A 21,766-nucleotide genomic window follows, 5' to 3' on the forward strand; every position below is an offset into this window, starting at 1 on the left:
CCTAGCCACTTGTGTCTTTTGACACTTGAATGTGGCTAGTTTAAATTAGGATGTGCTATAGCTATAAAATGTACACTAAATCTCAAAGATTAGGTACCAAAAAAGAGTCAAATAACTCACTGATAAATTTTGGGGTTTTTTTTTTCATTCAAGTATAGTTGATTTACAATGTTCTGCTAGTTTCAGGTGCACATAAAGTGATTCAGTGTTTATATATATATATAACACACATTTTCTTTCTTAGATTCTTTCCCCTTATAGGTTTTTACAAAACATGGAGTATAGTTCCCTGTGCTATACAATATATTGTTGATGGTTATCTATTTTATATATGCTGTAGCTTACTCACAAACTCATGTCCCACTCTTGCAATCCCATAGATTTTAGCCCACCAGGCTTCTCTGCCCATGGGATTTCTCAGGCAAGAATACTAGAGTGGGTTGCCATTTCCTTCTTTTTCCTTCTCCAGGGGATCTTCCCGACCCAGGGATGGAACCCTTGTCTCCAGCATCTCCTGCATTGGCAGACAGATTCTTCACCACTAAGCCACCTGAGAAGCCCATTTTATATATAGTAGTGTCGATGTTTAATCCGAAACTCCTAATTTATCCTTCCCTCATTAACAGCTTTTTAGATTGATGATATATGGTATAATGGTAAATTGGCTACACTAGATTAAGTAGAATGTTACTAAAATGTCACTTGTCCTTTTTTACTTTTTGTATGTGATCACTAGAAAAATTTAGCTTGCACATATGGCTCACATTATATCATGACTGTACAGTGCTGATTCAGAGTATTTATTAAAACCAGAGTCTCATAGAAGTGGTGCAGGAATCTGCATGCTTAATAAGCAGCCAGGTGATTGAGATCATTGCCGTTTGGGGACAGCGATGTAGCAGGCGCTGACATGGACCCCAAGGCAGAACACCTGGATTCTAAACTTGTTTCAAATTCTCTCTCATCAACATAATGCAGGACTTGGAGTAGACCTAGAAAGTTGCATGGCTTAAGGCTTCCAATCCCATTGCTGCTGCTTAGTCTCTCGGTCTCTGCGGCCCCATGGATTGTAGCCCGCCAGGCTTTTCCATCCGTGGAACTTGTCAAGCAATAATACTGAAGTGGGTTGCCATTTCCTACTCCCGGGGAGCTTCCTAACCCAGGGATCAAACACGTGTCTCTTGCATATCCTGCATTGGCAGGTGGATTCTTATAACTAGTGCTACCTGGGAAGCCCTCCAGCCCCATTGCCCACTATCCATCCATTTGTGAGATCCCCAGAGACTGATTGGACCCCAGTGGATAACAACTTCAGGCCATTTTTAACCTTATGAACTATTCACTTCATTCCTCCAAGAGAACTCTGACAAAAGATGGCAAACAAGTCTTTAAATCTTTTACAATTTATCTTCAGCATGGGAAAAGGTCTTCCACTGGGGGAAAGGGGGTGAGGAATGACTCATTCAAAATATTTCTAAAAGTAACCAATGAAATAAGTAAGCAATGCCATGTGGTTTTGGAAGAGGAAAGACAGGAAGCAGAGAAGGAAGTGGGTAAGTCCCACTGTCATCTAAACCCCGAGTGCACTTTGGGAAAAGGTGTGGATCCCTAGATCCCTGACTATCAAGCCCATCAGTGGGTGGGTGTTAGATTTGAGATGATAGAATTTCAAGTAAATTCTTGAAATCTGACGATTGAATTGATTGATTGGATCATGTGTGAGGACAAAGTTCACCAGACTGCCTAAAGATAAAAGATCCTGGTCCAAGCCTTCTCCTTAATCAATCTAACAGTCCTCACTGTTTTTCATCACTTAAGTGACATAACAAAAAAAGGTAAAAAGGGCCAGCAACAAGCTGGTCATCCTGCATCCATTTAGACATCAGTGCAGGGATCGTCTACAACTGGGAATACCCAGCACACGCAGAAAGATGGTTTACTCCACGAAAGAATAATAATCCAAGACAGAGAGCTATAGCACTAGATGTCATGCTGAAAATCAAACACTTGCAGAAGAAATCAGTTCTGTAGGAACTGTTCTGGCTTTGCTGAGGGCTCTCCTGCATTCAGCCTCAGACCTTCCTAGATTACATTTTCCTGTCGGTTCGATTCTCAAACTTGACCTAAATGTTGGCTTCTGCCCAAGCTCACTAAAGCAGGACTGGTCTGCCCAACAAAAACTTTACCATCCCAGCCAGACAATGCTTGCCATCAGGCAGGAGGAAGACAAACAAACTTATGAGAAGTGAAATAAACTGAACTGAGACACAGATTATGAGTTCGCACCACGAACAAACACACGCAGAGATTCCAGGTAAACTGTGGTTCTGTTTACAATGAAACAGGACGTTCTTTTGGGACTTCTCCTAATTTATCTGATTAGCAGTTCCTCGTTCATATGATCCTCTTCTCAAAAGCTTTCCATTGCCCCTTATGGTCATTTTACTTAAACTTCTTTGCCAAAATGATGGAAACATCTCACAGTTCAACTGCCTCCAATGGATTAAACATATAGACTAAGCATAGCAAACTTCCAGATAGCTTAGTAGGTAAAGAGTCCACCTGCAATGCAGGAGCCATGGGTTTGATCCCTGGGTCTGGAAGATCTTCTGGAGTAGGAAATGGCAACCCACTCCTGTGTTCTTGCCTGGGAAATCCCATGAACAGAGGAGCCTGATGGGCTATGTCCAAAGGGTTGCAAAGAGTCAGACACAACTGAGCACATTTACACACACACACACACCAAATAATAATAGTGAAACTGACACAGTAGAAATCTCACTGACTTAGGAAAGAATTCCTGTGTTCAGCGCTGTTGTTCATGGGTGCTATAAAGTCTTTTCACTGATCAAGGAGTACTAATCTTTGCACAGGTACATTCTGTGGATCTAAACAAGATGCCAAACATATTAAACAAGATTGTCTGTATTTCCCACTTAGCTACTTTGTTCTGGTTTGGGTAAACGGGTTTATATGATTGATTATTATGAGACAGCGTTCAAAGTTTCAGAGTTACTTTCATTGTAAGAAGGAAACTAACCAAGAAAAAAAAATAATGCCAAAGTACTACTTTATCGTTTAGTTTGTGAGATTACAGCCAGATGGTATCTTTTTAAAGTTACATCCTTGCTTTAGGAGTGTGTTCCAACCACCATGTCTTCCAGCCACACCATCACTAACTCTAGGACACCTGGGCATGTCCATGTGTGGGACACCTCAGGTGACAGCTCACCGCAGTAAATGACAGCTTGAGACCCAGGAATAAGCACCAAAATGGACAACACAGACTGTAGAGGAAACTCCAAAAGAACCAAAAACCTCTCTCTCTCTTCTCATGCAGTATATTCGCTCTTGTACTTGGACACGCATGTGTGCGTGTGTGAGTGTTACACGCGTGCATATGTTCTCCCAGACTGTCTCAAGCTTACTGAATCAGCAATGATTCAGAGTCCAGTGGGCTGACCTCTGGATGCAGAGCAAAAATTCCAGCGCATAGGAGTTCTTTTGTTTTCCTACAAGAAAAGAATGAAGAAGATGGCAGAGATGGATCATTAAAATGCTGCTGTCTAAATGAGAGAAAAAGAGAGAAGTTCCCTGGTGGTCCAGTGGCCGAGACTCCACGCTTCCACTGCAGGGGGCACGGGTTCCATCCCTGGTCAGGAAATTAAGATCCTGCACGCCACGCAGAGCAGTCAAAATTAATCAGTTAATTACGGAGAAAGAAGGAATCACATTAAAGAGTCCCAGGCTTCCAATCTGGGGGAACAGAGGAATAACAAGGGGAATGTAATGGTAAAAATTAATGATAGCAGTAAAAACACTGATGGCTCCAGGAAACCCTCACATCCCCCTTCAACTCTAAAACTGGAAATACGAAACTGGAGTGCCAGTGAGGCAGGGTGTACAGGTGTGTGAGTTCCATGCTTCAAGCTACATGTCACTTCACTGCAAGCATAAAGGCAGAGGTCGTAGAAGACATGTCAAATCCCTGAGATGGGAGGGAGAGGGGAGAGGCTATGGAAAAGTTAGCAATGGTAGTCACAGCTAGAGGAGCCCAGAAGAGGTGGAGAGAGCAAATCCCCATCCAAGGCAAGGTGAGAGGGCGCTTTCAGAACAAACAGGTGGTCACGATGCCAGATGCTAGAAAGAGATGTGGGAAGAGAGAAAGAGGACTGAGATGCAGCCAGTAGTTTTGTCAATAATGTGGTCATGAGGATCCTTGGTGGCATATTTGCAATAGAGTGGCGAGGCAACTCCAAGTGGGATGAAAGTACATCTCACACAGCCTCTAAACAAATGCCAGTAAAGAGACACCCCGCTTGAGAAGGCAGATTAGCAAATCTAGGAAAGAAAGACAATGTGGAAGGAAAACTTGAATCCAAACAGCTGTGAGATTTGGGGGTATGAGTTGTATGGATAAAGGCTGGTTAACTGCAATAGGATGGAAGAGATTTGAAGGGACCCAACCTAGAACTTGAAGGAGTCACTGGGTGGAGACAGGGTAAAAGAGACCCCAGGAGCAGGCAGACCCAGCCTCCAAACCCAGTCCAGAAAAGACCCACTGTCCCAAAGGGTTGGCAATCCCCAGCCACAAGTCACCGGTGGAGGCAGACAGCTTGGGAATGAGGTGAGGGAACGGGGCCTATTTGTCAATGTGGCGAGCTGTCAAGTTTTCCAGCAAATAAACTGAACCAGGAGCAGGGAGGAAGCAGCAGCAGGAACTAGTCTAGGGGGTGGTGAGAAAAACAAACAGCATCAGAGAAGCAGGGCAGAAAAATGGGGTCCCGCCAGTGGACTCTGACCCAGGGGCAATATGCCAGCCCCTGGGGGGGGGGGGGCAGCTGTCGAGGGCAAACAGAAAGGGCTGGTCCAACAGGAGTGGGGATACTGAGTGCCAGGCAGATTCCCCAGGGAGGGGCTGGGGCCCCATGACTTCGTAGAAGCCAGCGGCAGACCTGGGTGTAAAGTAGACCCAGAAGGGCTGACAGAGGGACCAACTGCAGCCCAGATCACTAGGCCAGGACCCTCGGCTCCTTCCCCTAGTAGGGCAGAAAGGGCCTGGAGCAGGATGCTCAGGGACGCCCAGTTTCATCCAGAAGATGCCAAGAGAGAACTATCAAGGTTGAGAGTCAGGCAGGGGCCAGAGAAGTGATGCTTTAAGATACAGTGAGCCTCATCTTAGAAAAGGAAGAAGGTAAGGGAGAGCCCTTGGGGCTCAGCTGGTAAAGAATCTGCCTGTGATGCGGGAGACCTGGGTTCGATCCCTGGGTTGGGAAGATCCCTTGGAGAAGTGAATGGCTACCCACTCCAGGATTCTGGCCTAGAGAATTCCAGGGACTGTACAGTCCATGGGGTTGCAAAGATTCGGACATGACTGAACGACTTGCACTTTCACTTTCAAGGGAGAGTCCAGAGATAGTCATGAAGAGTATATTGTGGGGAGGAGACCAAGGAAGGGATGGGAAGGGATCATATTCTCAAGAAATGTGTGCCCTTGCTCTCCCCAGGCCTAACCAGCCACAGACCCAGAGATATCGTGGAGCAATCACTCATCAAACACAAGGCACCCTTGAATCAGACCAAACTGGAGGCTGATCTATCTGAGTTCAAGGAAGGGTTTCTTGATTGTGAAGATGGAGAAATACTCACACAAGTCCCCATGAGAGGTTAAGAGCGTTGCTTCAGAAATTAGTTTTTCACAGTGCCCACTCACCTGTTCTGAGATACTTTTAAGGTTCTAACTGAGAGCTGAGAAGTGAGTTCAAAACTTCACACAGGACAAGGCAGCCCTTTTCCTCCTCCAAGCTTGTCAGCTCCTGGCCTGGTTTTGCAAATCTTCACGTTCAAGATAACAGCTAAAGTCTCCCTTTCAGTGAAGTGACTGAAAAGGGTGAGTTCTTCCTGGCCACACAGAGGCTTCCTAACCATCAACTCCTATTTTAAGCTTTGCAAATGACCCCAAGTTCTTAAGTACTGACAACAGCTTTTAAAAACTTTCTGACTTAAGTTGTCACCTTAAAAATTGTAAGTGAAGTCAGACAGAGAAAGACCAAATATCATATGATATCACTTATATGTGGAATCTAAAAAAATAAATAAATAAACTTATTAGCAAAAAAGAAAGTAGACTCACAGGTAGAAAAAACGAACTGGTGTGGGACTTCTCTGGAGGTCCAGTGGTTAAGAATCCACCTGCCAATGCAGGAGACACGGTTCAATACCTCACCCGGGAAGATTCCACATGCTGCAGGGCAGCTAAGCCCAAAGGCCACAATTACTGAAGCTCGGGCACTCTAGAGTTCATGCTCCACAACCAGAGAAACCACTGCAATGAAAATAAATAAAATTTATACTAAAAAAATAAACTTGTGGTTACCAAAGGGAAAAAGTGGGGGAGAGATAAATTGGGAGCTTGGGATCAGCAGACACACACTATTATATATAAAAGAGGTAACCAACAAGGACCTACTGCTCAGCACAGGGAACTATATTCAATATCCTGTAAAAACTTATAATGGAAAAGACTCTGAAAAAATATATATGTACATAGACTCATAGAAAAAGACCCGGATGATGGGAAAGATCAATAGCAGGAGGAGAAGGGAACAACAGAGGATGAGATGGTTGGATGGCATCACTGACTCGGTGGACATGAGCTTGAGAAAATTCTAGAAGGTGGTGAAGAACAAGGAAGCCTGGCATGCTGCAGTTCATAGGGTCGCAAAGAGTCAGACACAACTTAGCAACTGAACAACAAAATACATATGTACACACACACACACACACACACACACATATATAACTGAGTCACCTTGCTATACACTTGAATCTGAATCATTGTAAATTAACTATACTTCATTGTATGCTTGGCTTTTCTTTAAGGGGAGAATATTTTGGATTTGTTTTTTTAGAAGAAGGACCTGCACCTTTATATTAACATCTTAACCAAAAGAATAAAGCACTGTGATTCCTCAGCTGCTGAGTCCGGGAAGCTGGGGGATGCTGGGCAATAACCCAGAGAGAACTTTCAGAGGACGAAGAGCTAGCACCCAGCAGTCTCCTGTTTCTTTTGAGAGATTAAATCATACCTCCCCAGGTAATCAGACTGACCTTAATAAAAGTTCTCAGTCAAGAAATGAAGAGGACACCTTGACCCAGAAATCTCTGGCACACATATCAGGAACATGGCAGGGATACATGAGGACAAGTCTGGTTCCAAACTGTGGTTTCTTTTCAAATCCAGTAAAACATAGAGCATGGGTAAATTTGTGAATTTAAGTAAAAACAATTCAAACATGAAGTTGTTGGAGCTTTGGTACATGTATTTTTTTTTTGGAAATCCTCTTTCCCATTCCTCAATATCGTGTATGAGATGCCTAAATGAACACTTTCTTTTTCATCCTCAGTAAATGTATTTATTTACATTAGTTTGAATAAGACACACAGGCATCCAAAACCTAGGAGATAATGAGATACTCATTATTTCTTAAATCAATACAGATGACATTTTGAAAACATGATTTAGCTACTGGGAATATTTGAGTTCTCATTAAATCACATTGATAGGCAATTTCAAACACTTCCAGAAAGAAAAGAGTCAATTTCCATGGCTTGTAACCCATACACTGATATAGACCAGGAATCACCCAAGCCATACCTTTCCGTGCCTCCATCACCCAGCAGAATCTCCCCTGCCCAAAGGCCTAAGGGGCGCAGATGACAGTTAGCAGGGAGAGGATACAGCAAGCCACAGCTGCTCTGATTTCATAGATGTGGGTTTACTCCACCCCACAGTGCACTATCTGATCTCCCCTCTCCTTCTGTTTCCCCAGTCCCTTCTGCTGGTTGCCTCCATTGAAATCTCCTCTCCAAAGATCCAAGAAACATCATGGGACTTACGACAGGGTAGCCCTGGGCTTGAATCCTGACTCCAGGGTTAATAGATGCAAACTACTCCATATGGAATAGATAAACAACAAGGTCCTACTGTCCGAAAACTGTGGTGTTGGAGAAGACTCTTGAGAGTCCCTTGGACAGCAAGGAGATCCAACCAGTCCATCCTAAAGGAGATCAGTCCTGAGTGTTGATTGGCAGGACTTATGCTGAAGCTGAAACTTCCCATACAAAGTGTTCCCATACTTTGGCCACCTGATGCAGAGAACTGACTCATTGGAAATGACCCTGATGCTGGGAAAATTGAAGGTGGGAGGAGAAAGGAACGACAGAGGATGAGAGGGTTGGATGGCATCACCGACTCAATGAACATGAGTTTGAGTAGGCTCCAGGAGTTGGTGATGGACAGAGAAGTCTAGCATCCATGGGGTCGCAAAGAGTCGGACATGACTGAGCAACTGAACTGAACTGAACTGTATAGCACAAGGAACTATATTCAAAACCCTGGGATTAAACCACAGTGGAAATGAATATAAAAAATGATGTCTATATGTGTATAAATGAGTCACTTTGCTGGACAGCAGAAATTAACACAACATTGTATATCAACTATGCTTGAATAAATACACAAATAAAGACCAAAAAAGTTCAAAATGGGTCTCACTGGGCTAAAATCAAGGTGTCATCGGGGCTGCATTCCTTCTGGAGGTTCTGAGTAAGAACCTACTGCCTTGCCTTTCCCAAATTCTGGAGGCAGCCTGCATTCCTTGGGTGGTGGCCCCTTCCTCCCTCCATCTTCAAAGCCAACACTGCAGCAGCTTTCAATTGCCCTCTGACTCTGCTCTTCCCACTTTTTTCATAGGCACACTTCTTTTTTTTTTTTCATTTATTTTTATTAGTTGGAGGCTAATTACTTTACAATATTGTAGTGATTTTTGCCATACATTGACATGAATCAGCCATGGATTTACATGTGTTCCCCATCCCGATTCCCCCTCTGATTACATTGGCTAATCCTGGAAAATCTCCCCACCACACCTTTAAATTAATCATATCCAAAGTCCATTCTGCCATGCACAGTGACCTGTTCACAGGATCAGGGGATTAGGATGTGGACGTTTCTAGGGACCATTTTTCTGCCAACCATAGCTTAGTGTATAGTGTCTTCTCAACACATAGGAGCTGTCATGGCAGAAGCAGAAGGAGGAGGAAAAGGAGGGAGAAGCAGGAGGAGGGGCCTAATGAAATTCATTTCCTGAATATTGAAAACTGGTTCCAAAGTGAGCTCAAATAAATACACAGATGGCTCATCCAAAATGTCTGTGAAGGAAAACTAGGGATATTTGTGATATGTCATCAACTTTCATAGGCTAGCATTAGAGATAACAGCTAACTCTTCCATAGGAAATATGGTTTTAGTACTAACAAATATGGTTTAGTACTATTTACTAATACTAACTTACTAACTATATCAGTAAATATGGTTTGTATAAACCACTTAAAATCATGAAGACTTGCATGGCAGTCAGGTGGTTAAGAATCCACCTGCCAATGCAGGGGGCACAGGTTGGATTCCTGGTCCAGGAAAATCCCAAATGCTGAAGGAGGCCTGCTAACTATTATACTGGCTATCTTTTGGACACTCATCCACGAGGAAAGATGAGGATGATTACAAATAAAAATAGCTCATATTACTGAGCACCTACTTTCTGCCCTGCCTTGATCTTAAATTTATTAATACACTTAATTCTAAACAGTCAGGTGACATTATTGTTTTGTCTAAGAGAACCGAAGAACACAGAAGTGGATTCCTTGCTCAAAATCTTATAGCAAAACAAAGATTCAAACCCAAGCCCTCGGGGTCCTAAGCCTAAACTCTTAATCACTCAGTTCTATTTTTCTCAATAATTAACAGATTCATTCATAATGGTCCTACTTACATTTTTCAACATAATCATTTTTGTCCTAAAGTATTTTGATCCTCAAAGTTAACAGTGCCAGGCATTGGGCTTTTCTTCTGCTTGCCTTTCAGAGCAAAGACACAGACCCATTCAGTGCTTTGGTATAATGCTATCTAAATTCCAAAAAAAACTATCTTAATTATTTTAACAAAAGACAACACTTCATGTAGAAATGAGAATGGTCTCCTTGCTCGTTTACTGAGTGACTGCCTTGCCCATCTGTTGGCATCACCAGCTTGGGCCTTCAGCCATAATGTTGTTACCCAAGAGCACAGAGATGGCGTCTTCTCTTCTAAATGGTTTTCCAAAATGCCCCCAGCGTCTGACACCTTCTGTCAGGCTAGACTTCTTCTCCAACATACCAATGTTGTAAATTTCTCAAATACTTCATGGATTGCATGCATGGTGAAAAACAGGAGCTTTGATCACAGCACACACCCCAACAAAAAAATGTTTATTCTAAACCTCAGCTAGAATGCTGTTGAGAACAAAACCGTATGAAGGGTTTCCTCTCACAAGGTTAACCAAATAGAGGTGTATGGAAAAAAGCAGCTTCAGAAACTGGGCTGAAAGCCTGGGCCCCATGACTAGACTGGACTGGAACCAGTTTACATGAAGGATTATATTCAATATAAGCTTTGGAGGCTGTCTGGACAGTCCTGCCATGGCTTTGGCTGTCAGCACCTTAACCCTTTCTCCATGTTTGAAGACACTGCCTATCTTCATAGCCTATCACCACCAAAGGTGGGGAACATCTGGTGGGGAAGGCTGGCCACGTGACCTCTGGTGACCAATCAGATGCTCTGGCTGGGTTTTGCCCCCGGATTGAATGACCCAACTTAATCTTCCATCACCACACTTATCACTCCATTTATGAGCTCATGTGTTGTATCTCCCCAACTGAATGTAAGTTTCCATGAGGACAGTCAATTTTGTTCACTGATCTATTCCTAGTACTGAATATAATTCCTGGCTCATAAAAAGAATGTGATACATTTCTTGAGCAAATGAATAAATGAATGGATAGATGGAATAAGTGGATCCGTGTGTGAAGGAAGGTGAATTTCCCATTCCCTTTCCCACAGGATCATGCATGATAAGGAACACATTCCTTCAGCCAACTGTTATCAGTGAGAGAAAAACACAGGGGGAAAAACAAGATTGTGTTACTGCTTTGTGGAAGGGGGCATTCACTCCTTCCACTTTGTACCTTCTTCTCTGGCCCCTGGTGGTGCATTACCAAAAGGATATTTTCAAAAGGGCGGAGTATCACCATTTTGAGAACTGCAACTTCCAAAACTGCCAAGGAGAAGAAAATATCACAAAATGATGCAAACATATCAGATAAGAGGCCACTGCCAGTCACCTTGGAGGACAAGGAGAAGTGTTTAAAAAACAGTGTTAGGCTAAAAAAAAGCCCTGATTTTTTTAACTTAAATTTATTTATTTATAAGTGGAGGATAATTGCTTTACCATATTATGTTGGTTTCTGCCATATATCAACATGAATCAGTCATAGGTACACATATGCCCCAATATTTTTAAAAGGAAGAGGATTTATAGAATATACCACAATATTTAACATCAACCCCTTTAAAAATATACAACAGATTAACAGCTATCATGAAATCTGCATATTTTGATGAATATACCTCTCCACCCCACCTATATTTCACTCTCCAAGCAGAATATGTCCAGCTGCCTCCACAATTATCTTATGACATGTTTTCTAGAACAATCACCATCATAGATGTCCTTCACTTGATAAACCCCAACTTATGTATGTGCATTAGAAATTATAATATCCAGAGCTAGGGGTAGTCTTCCAGAAATTATGAGAATTCAATATCATCACTCACCCTTTCAGTATCAATAGATGTCTATCAAAGTAGCCCATGATTTCATTTTTCTTTTAGCAGCTTCTTCATACTGCATATTGGAATGGCTCCTAAGTTGATCGCTCCACGCTTCAGATTTCATAAGATGAAGAGTCGAACTCAGTGACAAACTTAGGATATTCACCTAGTTCCCCTTCTACTCCACATTCTTATAAAGGACTGAAGAGATGATTTTTAAAATACTGGACCATAAGAAGGGTGAAAAACAATAAGCAGTACCCAACACTAACTAGAAATTTTGAGACAAAAAGGCAGAAATACAAAAACCAGACAGGATCAATTTGTTGGAGGAAAAAACAACCAAACACCTGTGAAGAAGAAGTCTTCTACAGAGAGGGGTGATTACACTGTCCTCCAAGCTCCAAGGCAATGGATCCAAAAACCAAGAGGGGCAAATCCAGCAAAAAATGATAGAAGGTCAATTAGGTCACTGCATTTGGAGCAGCCACGTCTCTCAGCTCTTCACTCTTTCCCTCTTGAGCTGAGTGGTGACCAATAGGTTAAAGTGACAGATTGGAGCCCCAGGCTGGAGAGGCATCAGTCACCAGAAGCTACCGCAGAAAGTGGCCGGATGCTCACCAAGGCCATCTTCCTCTTCCTGCACACAGGAAAGCTATATTTGCCAGCTTCCTTTGTAGTTCAGTTGATACAAGGAGATCAAACCAGTCAATCCTAAAGGAAATCAACTCTGAATATTCATTGGAAGGACTGAGGCTGAAGCTCCAATACTTTGGCCACCTGATGCAAAGAGCCAACTCATTGGAAAAGACCCTGATGCCAGGAAAGATTGAGGGCAAAAGGAGAAGGGGGAGGCAGGGGGTGAGATGGTTAGATAGCATCACTGACTCAATGGACAAGAATTTGAGCAAACTCCAAGAGATAGTGAAGGACAGGGGAGCGTGGTATGCTGCAGTCCAAGGGTTCGCAAAGAGTCAGACATAACTTAGCGAGTGAACAACATGTAGCTACTTTCTAGCCAGTGGTGGTCAATGAAATGGACCCTTTCCAGGCCTGGTTATGAAAGTGCTGTACAATTATCCTCAGTCTTTCTTCTCTGAAAGTAAAGGATCAAAGGAAGATCTCTTAGGGGGTCCCAGAAGATGACAGTGCCCCAAGATGGAAATAGTCAGGATCCCGAATTCAAGAGAGAGAAAAACAAACCTTTATTGAGCTACTAAGATCTGTGGGTTATTTCTTAAAGTTACCATGAGTTCCCCGACTAATCCTATAGCCCAGGAAACCCTGAAAGGATATGGAAGAGCTACAAAAAAAAAAAAAACTGCACACTAGCATCTCCATCAGGGTCCTTCCAGGAAATGGACAGCTTATTCAAGAAGTTTATCAACGAGATACAAATAGACTATCTCAAGAGGTAAGGACAGGGCTGAAGGAAATCATCCAGGGATGATGAAGCTCCCAGGGGTCTCAGTGGAGAACACGACCTTCCCCAGGCCTGAAGGGGGAGAGATGGAGCACTTACCAGAAGAGCCGAAGCTTTAGGGGAGAAGGTCCCTCAGGGTAGGACTTCAGATTCTAGGCAGAAACACCACCTCTGCCAAAACCAGGACAACAGAGGGAGGGTGAGAGAGGAGAGGAGATCAAGAGTCCTGCCTTTCCCCCTGTCCTCTAGACTCAGCTGAGCGTCTCTTTGGCTGAGCCAACCAGGAGGCAGCGGGCAAGGGAGCCCGGTGATGCAGGGATCAGACTCCCAGGGCCCACAGTGAGGCTGATTAGGACGGAGCGTGGATTTGGGAGACAGAGAAGACTGAACACCTTCCCAGCTGCCCATCCTGCCAATCCCCAGGTGCCAGGGATGGGCACCTGTGATCAGAAAGAGCATCCACAGAGAGGCAAACTAAATGAAGATGAGCCAATATCAAAGAATCAAAGATTTAAGGAAAGAGGAGCACAAAAGCAGAAGAAAGGAGGCAACAGAGTCTAAGGAGCAAATAGAAGAGGATTAACACATTTTATCTTGTGAAAATCCAAGAATTGGCTATTGCGAAGCCCAGATGGCACAGTGGAAAAGAGTCTGCCTGCCAAGCAGGAGACTCAGGTTTGATCCCTGGGTTTGGAAGATCCCCTGGAGAAGGAAATGGCAACACAGTACAGTATTCTTGCCTGGGAAATCCTATGGTCAGAGGAATCTGGCAATCTACAGTCCATGGGATCACAAAGAGTCAGACACCACTTAGTGACTAAACAGAAGCAGCATCATATCTATAAATTAAGAATCAGCTACTATACAAGAAAATTTTTAAAATTTTAAGAATTGACTCAAAAAACAAAATATTCACTGAATATATGGAGTTGGAGAAAGTTCACAGTAACTTGTTGACCTGGAAAAATTCAGCCAAGGGATTATTTTAAGACTATATCACCAAAAGAGGAAAATGGAAAATACATGTATTTTAAAGAGTATGAAGTGCCAATTCCACCTAATGAAAATTCTAGAAATAGAGAACAGAAAAAATTCTAGGAATGGAAAAGAACAAATAATGAAGACAAAAAAAAAAAAAAAATCCCAAGGCTGAAGAAACATGAATTAAAACTATTCATCAATTTCTAAAAGACCTACTCTTTTTTTTAACTCTACTGTTGTAAAATTCAGAAGTTCAAAGATAAAAAGAAAATCCTAAGTGCTTCTTGAGAGAATAAAATAGGTTACTCAAAATTAATGAGTTTCTGAGCAGCATCAAATTTCTCCTTGACAAGACCTAATGCTAAAAAGATAATACAGTAATACCTTAAAAGTTCTGAGGGGCAATTACTTTGCATGTAGAATCTGATTCCTACCCAAATTAACTTTGAAAAGGGAAAACAAAGGCATTATCACACACATTCAAAGATTCACACACAGGCCTTCTCTAATAGATTTAACCAAGCAGGAAAGAGAAATTAATTCAAATAGAGGAAAATGTGGGACCCATGGATCAACAGAAAACAGAAAAACTAGTAAAAACAGAGTTCGCTTAGAGATATCTTTAAAAATTTTTGGAGATGGGAGGGAGGTTCAAAAGGGAGGGGATATATGTATACCTAACGCTGATTCATGTTGAGATTTGACAGAAAACAACAAAATTTTGTAAAGCAATTATCCTTCAATAAAAAAATTAATTAAAATAAAATTTTGACTATAATCTGCAACTTAAAAATCCCAAAAGACCTCAACATGGGAGACGGCAGGGTTGGGAAGTAGAGGGAAATCAGTGAAAATAATCCTAAACTTCTAGATTTGTTTGAAATGTGAAACAGAAATACTGTAGATAACGAATTTCAAATAATTAATTTGGAATTAGCATTTCAAATATGAATTAATCCAACAATGGGGCTTCCTTGGTGGCTCAGTAAAGAATCTGCTTTACCAGGAAGAGGCTGCAGTCAGCACTGGTGCAAAGCAATTCTGTGCTCTAGCTGCAAGGATGCAAAAGCTTCTTTCGAGGGCCCTGGATTCTCTGGTGGATGTTGGCTTCACCCTCTGGACTGTTGTCTCTTCCAGTAACATCCTTGGTTTTCCATAAGGACACTTAGTTGGTGATTCTGTAGCCTTCTCAACCTACTTCCTACCCATAAAAGTTGGAGCTCCATTTCTCTCTTTCAACTCAATCTTGTGGTGCTTCCAGTCAAGGGTTTCCCTGGTGGCTCAGTAAAGAACCTGCCTACAATACAGGAGACACAGGTTCAACCACGGGGTCAGGAAGATTCTCCGGAGAAGGAAATGGCAATCCACTCCAGTATTCTTGCCTGGAGAATCCCATGGACAGATGGGCCTGCCTGCCGGCTACAGTCTATTGGGTCACAAAAAAGTGAGCATGGCTTAGCGACTAAGCAACAACAACAAAAATGGGAAAGGGGGCCTAACTCTAGATATGAGATTTTATTAAATAAAAGAAAATAGTACTGTGTAAAATTTTTTACACATCTATAGGGCATGATTTTCTATAAAAATATGAATCAATAAAAATGTATCCAAAAAGAGGTAGAAAATGTGAGTAGATGAATACCTATATAAAGATTTAAAAAGCAGTCAAACTTGAATCCTTTAAAAAAAAAAAAATAGATGGCACCAAGACCAAATATTTCCTAGGGATTTCTGTTCCTTGAAGAAAGTGGTAATCCTTAAATTATACATTTATCTGAAAGTACACAATAGTAAAGAGAATCCAGACTCATTCTGCACAGTTAACATCACTTTGATTCCAAAATCAGAAGACAAGGTGAAAGAAGCCATAAGTCAAAGTTACCTGTGAATGTATGAATATAGATATAAAATACTAAAAAATATATTGGCAAATAAAATTCAGAATATATTATTATTTTTAATTATAGCCAAACAGAATCCACCTAGAAAATGCAAGAGTAGGTCAATATTAGGAAAGTTATGATGTTGTTGGTTAATCACTAAGTCATGCTCATTCTTTTGTGACCCAGTAGACTGTAACTGGCAGGCAGGTCCCTCTGTCCATGGGATTTCCCAGGACAATATTAGGACAGTTATGATGTCATCAGGCTTCCCTGATATCTCAGTTGGTAAAGAACTGGCCTGCAATGCAGGAGAGCCCGGTTCAATTCCTGGGTTGGGAAGATCCCCTAGAGAAGGGATACGTTACCCACTCCGGTATTCTTGGGCTTCCCTTGTAGCTCAGCTGGTAAAGAATCTGCCTGCAATGCAGGAGACCTGGGTTCGATCCCTGGGCTAGGAAGATCCCCTGGAGAAGGGAAAGGCTACCCACTCCAGTATTCTGGTCTAGAGAATTCATTCATGGACTATATAGCCCATGGGGTCACAAAGAGTCGAACATGACTGAGCAACTTTCACTTTGGAGGATTGAGACCCAAGTATTAACGTGGGTTGGAACCACAATAAGAATAAATAATAAGGGTTTATAGGGGTGAGGACCAGGATAAAAAATCTCTGTTTCAAAATGTAATGATATTTTTTGGAGAAGAAAACGGCAACCCACTCCAGTATTCTTGCCTAGAAAATTCCATGGACTGAGGAGCCTGGTAGGCTACAGTCCATGGGGTTGCAAAGAGTCGGACATGACTGAGTGGCTTCACTTTCACTTTCTTTAATGATATTTTTAATAAGGTAAATGCAGTCATTATAGGTGGAAAGATAAAAATTATAAAGATGTTACTTCTCCCCAAATTAATCTGTAAATTCAATACAATTGAATAATGTCCAACATAACTTTTTATGGAATTGGCAAGATGATTTTCAAGTTCATCATAAAGAGAAACTATTAGAACTTTGTTTTGAAAAGATCAAAGGGAACTATTAAATATCAAAACAGACTTCAAACCTGAGTTAATGAAAAGAGTGTGTTATCGGTACAGGAATAGAGAAATAAATCAATAAAATAACAGAGTCCAGAAACAGAAACAACCCAATGGGAAAAATATGGATAAACAAATAAGTGGTGTGGAGACAATTAGGTATTTATTAAGAAAAATTAAGCTAGACTTCCCTTCTATACAGAATATTCCAAAACAAAGCCCAGATGAGTTGAAAACCTAAGCATCTTTTTAAAAAACTATAAATATTAGGCAAAAATACAGAGAATTTATAACCTTGGATAAAGTCATTTTTAACCAAGACAAAACCAGAATTTCCAAAAACAAAACTCCAAAGATTTGCTATCATGAACATTTAATGCATTCATAAGAAAAGATTCCTTTTAAAATTAAAATACAAGAAACAAACTTATAGAAAATCTTTACAACAATTAATGAGGGTAATATCTAGACTCTTTAAAGAACTCATACAAGTCCATAGGAAAAAAAGTTATAAAAAGAAAACAGGAAAGGATATAAACCAGAAATTCCAAACAATATAAAGGTACAAGTGTCCAAAAGCAAATGAAATGCTCTGATAATCTGGGAATTGCTAATTAAAACAAGAATAATGCTTTATTCCCCTATCAGCATGACAAAAACCTAATAGACTGATAAAAGCAGTGTTCCTAAGGGTGGAATATGGGGGAAATTGGCTTTTTCATACATTCTTGGTAAAAGGACAAACTGATAAAGCTTTTCTGGTAATAATTTCAGAAATCACAATCATTATCTTTGATCCAAGAATTCCTAAAGAAACACTCACAGATGTGTTATATATATAAAGATATCTGATGCAATATTGCATGAAATAGCACAAAAAAAAAAGTTAGAAACATTTATGTAGGAAGCAGTTTAATAAATCACAATCACCACTTTAAAATCGTGGGCTTTTTATACATAACAGAGAGTGATATGAAAAAATGTCATAGAATATTTATACAGCACTATCACTTTTTTTATGAAAACGTGTATAAATCAGTGCTGGTAGAAAACCTACAGAGAACAAACTGAAAACATGGTTGTGTCCCCTCACTTCGGCCATCACAAAACGCCATACCCAAATGCATTTATTTGTTTTCACGTCTATCTCCTCCCTAAGCTATCACGGTTTTATTTCTTTTTCTCTCCACAGAGAGCATTCCGCAGGCATTTGTTAAATGGCTGCATGGATGTCTTACCTCAGCCCTGTCCTACTCAGCATTTTAGAGGTTAAAAGGATCATATAATCCAATATGTCTCAGTTTCTGTCCCAATACTGCCATTTACTACTTGTATGACCTTGGGCATGTTACTGTATCATTGAGCCCCCCTTTTCTCATCCATCAGAAGGAGAAATAATGCCTATGGCATTGTACTGTTAAGAGTACTAAGTAAGAAAATACACGAAAAGTCAGTAGTGCAGTGCCTGGTGCTGTTCTTCCTGCTGTGAATCAACTTGCTCCAAACTTAGCGGTTTAAAACAGCAACAATTCACTGTGCCCCATGAACCTCATCTTGAGCAGGGCTCAGGAGGGAGAGTTCATCCTTGCCCCTCCTGGAAAGAGCCAGGGCCGCTCTCCTGGGGCTGATCCATCACTTCCAAGGTGACTCGCCCTTAGCTGGCAACTGTTCTGGCTGTTGGTTCCTCCCCCAGTAAATCATCTCAGCAGAGCAGCTTGAGTCTCCTCCCAACATGGCGGCTGGATTCCAAGAATAAGGATCTCAAGAAACAGGAGGTAGAAGTGGTCCATGTCTTCAGGCCTAGGCCCAAAAACTGGCACAATGTCACTTCCTCATATCTACTTGTCAAGCGGTTACAGGGCCCAGATGCAAGCTGCCTCTGGACACATATTACGTGCAAGATACACACACTGGGAGCAAGACGAACCAAAGTCTCGTTACTACAAGTCAAGTCCAAGTGTAAATGAAGCTCCTTATTGTGGCTCTTCCTAAAGAACTCGCTGAGGGTTGTGTGTGACCATCTGAATGCAATGAACTATGGCATCCGGTCCCATCACTTCATGGCAAATAGATGGGGAAAAAATGGAAACAACGACAGACTTTACTTTCTTGGGCTCCAAAATCACTGCAGATGGTGACTGCAGCCATGAAATTCAAAGACTCTTGCTCCTTGGAAGAAAAGCTATGACAAAACCAGATAGACTATTAAAAAGCGGAGACATTACTTTACCCACAAAGGTCCATCTAGTCAAAGCTATGGTTTTTCCAGTAGTCATGTATGGATGTGAGAGTTGGACTGTAAGGAAAGCTGAGTACAGAAGAATTGATGCTTTTGAACTGTGGTGTTGGAGAAGACTCTTGAGAATCCCTTGGACAGCAAGGAAATCCAACCAGTCCATCCTAAAGGAAATCAGTCCTGAATACTCATTGGAAGGACTGATACTGAAGCTGAAGTTCCAATAATTTGGCCACCTGGTGCAAAGAACTGACTCATTGGAAAAGACCCTGATTCTGGGAAAGATTGAAGGCAGGAGGAGAAGGAGATGACAGAGGATGAGATGGTTGGATGGCACCACCGACTCAATGGACATGAGTTTAAGCAAGCTCTGGGAGTTGGTGATGGACAGGGAGGCCTAGCATGCTGCAGTCCATGGGGTTGCAAAGAGTCAGACGTGACTGAGTGAATGAACTGAATTGCACTGACAGAGACTAGTTATTTTCACCCCTACTTGCAGACATGTACTCCACACACAATGGTGGGACAAGCACAGAATAACCACAATAGACACTCCTGTTCAAAGAAGGGAGAAACAAGAGGCTGTATTAGCACAATTGGAAAGCAATTGTGTGCTCCAGATGCATGGATGGCTGGAGCCTGGACTCTCTGGTGGATGCTGGCTGCACCCTCTGGACTGTTGTCTCTTCCTGTAACATCCTTTGTTTTCCATAAGAACACTTAGTTGGTGATTCTGTAGCCTTCTCAACTTACTTTATAACCATACAAGTTGGAGCTTTATTTCTGTCTCTTTCAATCCAGTCTGGTGGTGCTTCCAGTCAATAAGGACTTCCCTAGTGGCTCATTTGGTAAAGAATCTGCCTGCAATGCAAGAGACCTGAGTTCAATCCCTGGGTCAGGAAGGTCCCCTGGAGAAGGGAATGGCAACTCACTCCAGTGTTCTTGCCTGGAGAATCCCACGGACAGAGGAGCCTGGCGGGCTATAGTCCATGGGTTCACAAAAAGCCAGACATGACTGAGTGACTAACACACATCAGTCAATAAGTGTTACAGTCAATAATTAGAGGTTCTTGCATGCATGCATGCTAAACTGCTTCAGTTGTGTTTGACTCTGTGATGTTATGGACTGTAGCCTGCCAGGCTCCTGTATCCATGGGATTCTCCAGTCAAGAATACTGAAATGGGTTACCATGCCCTTCTCCAGGGGATCTTCCCAACTCAGGGATCGAACCCACATCTCTGTTTCCTGCATTGGCAGGTGGGTTCTTCACAACTAGCACCACCTGGGAAGGCCAGGGGCTCTTACTGTTACTATGATTAATAACATGGACAAAGATACTAAGATGCCTTACCAAGCAGGCAATACTTACAGAATCTTTGCAGGACACAATTAAATAGGTAAAAAGAACAAGATGACATTTAATAAGGGTAAATAGAAGTCCTGTATGTAGACTTTAAGAATCAATTTCATAATTACAGGATAGGGAAGCTTTGGTTTGCTGGCATGCCTGTCTCCCCAGCTAAGCTGTAAGCCTTTTGTGAGGGAAAATTGAGGGGATTTAGTTGACAGCAAGCTCACAATGAAACAAAAGCATGAAGAGACACACACTGTAAGTGGCATTCTGACAATGTAGCTTATGATCAGGATGGTGAGGGAAGTAAAACCACATCACAGGAGTAACTTTTGAGCAAAGCAATGACTTCACCTGGAGAAGAAAAAGCCTCGGGGAAGTAAGACCAACCTGGGGGCAGGGAAGCCAACTTCATAGCCTGAAAGACTGTCATGTAAAAGAAGAGATGGACTTGGCTCCAGAGAACAGAGTTAGCATGGATGGGGTGGTACCTCCAGGAAAGCTGACTTCCATAAGAGAAGCACCAGAGCCATTGCTCTCAACCTCAGAGGGTTACTGGCATCATGTCAAGAGTTTTAAGTAATACTGATGCCAGGACCCGCCCCCCAGAACAATCCTATCAGAGTCACTAAGAGTGGGCCCCAGGCAGTAAGGATTTTGTCAGACTTACTAGGAGGTTACATGATGGTACTACCATGATGGTATATGTGGGACTGACCCAGCTAAGTGAGGAATTGACTTATCCATCACCCGAAGGGTTCCAACAGGAGTCAATATTGTGATTACAGGAAGATTCTGCATTAAGTGAGGGAGCAAGTAAGCTTAAAAACCCCCTATAGGATCCACAGATCCAAGAGCAGAAAATAAATCAACTGCATCACAGAGAACTCAGAGATTTTTCTTTGCTGAGGAAGCTGTGCGCCAAGGCCCATGTGCTCGGCCCATGGTTTTCCCTCTCTTACCTCCTGGAACAGAGAGCTGTATTCCCCCTCTCCACATCAGGGGTCTCTCAGAATAGGCTTCTCGGCCCAAATGGGCAGTTTGAGTCAGGGAGGAACCTGTTTGTAATGGTTAAGAAAATGGAAGTTTAGAGGAGAGGGAGAGAGGAAATGAGGCACTTAAGCCCATGACCTGGGTATTTGAAAT

General features: G+C 42.1%; 1 long non-coding RNA gene across 1 annotated transcript in view; it reads right to left on the bottom strand.

Moving 5' to 3' along the window:
- Positions 1-21,766, bottom strand: part of LOC139034836 (uncharacterized) — a 45,408-nt gene that overhangs the window by 22,544 nt on the left and 1,098 nt on the right. The window contains exon 2 of the long non-coding RNA XR_011487419.1: positions 21,583-21,678. This is a non-coding gene — a long non-coding RNA (uncharacterized lncRNA). The remainder of the gene's footprint in view (positions 1-21,582; positions 21,679-21,766) is intronic.

The sequence above is a fragment of the Odocoileus virginianus genome, chromosome 4 (genome assembly GCF_023699985.2).
Source record: "Odocoileus virginianus isolate 20LAN1187 ecotype Illinois chromosome 4, Ovbor_1.2, whole genome shotgun sequence".
NCBI classification, from domain to species: domain Eukaryota; kingdom Metazoa; phylum Chordata; class Mammalia; order Artiodactyla; family Cervidae; genus Odocoileus; species Odocoileus virginianus.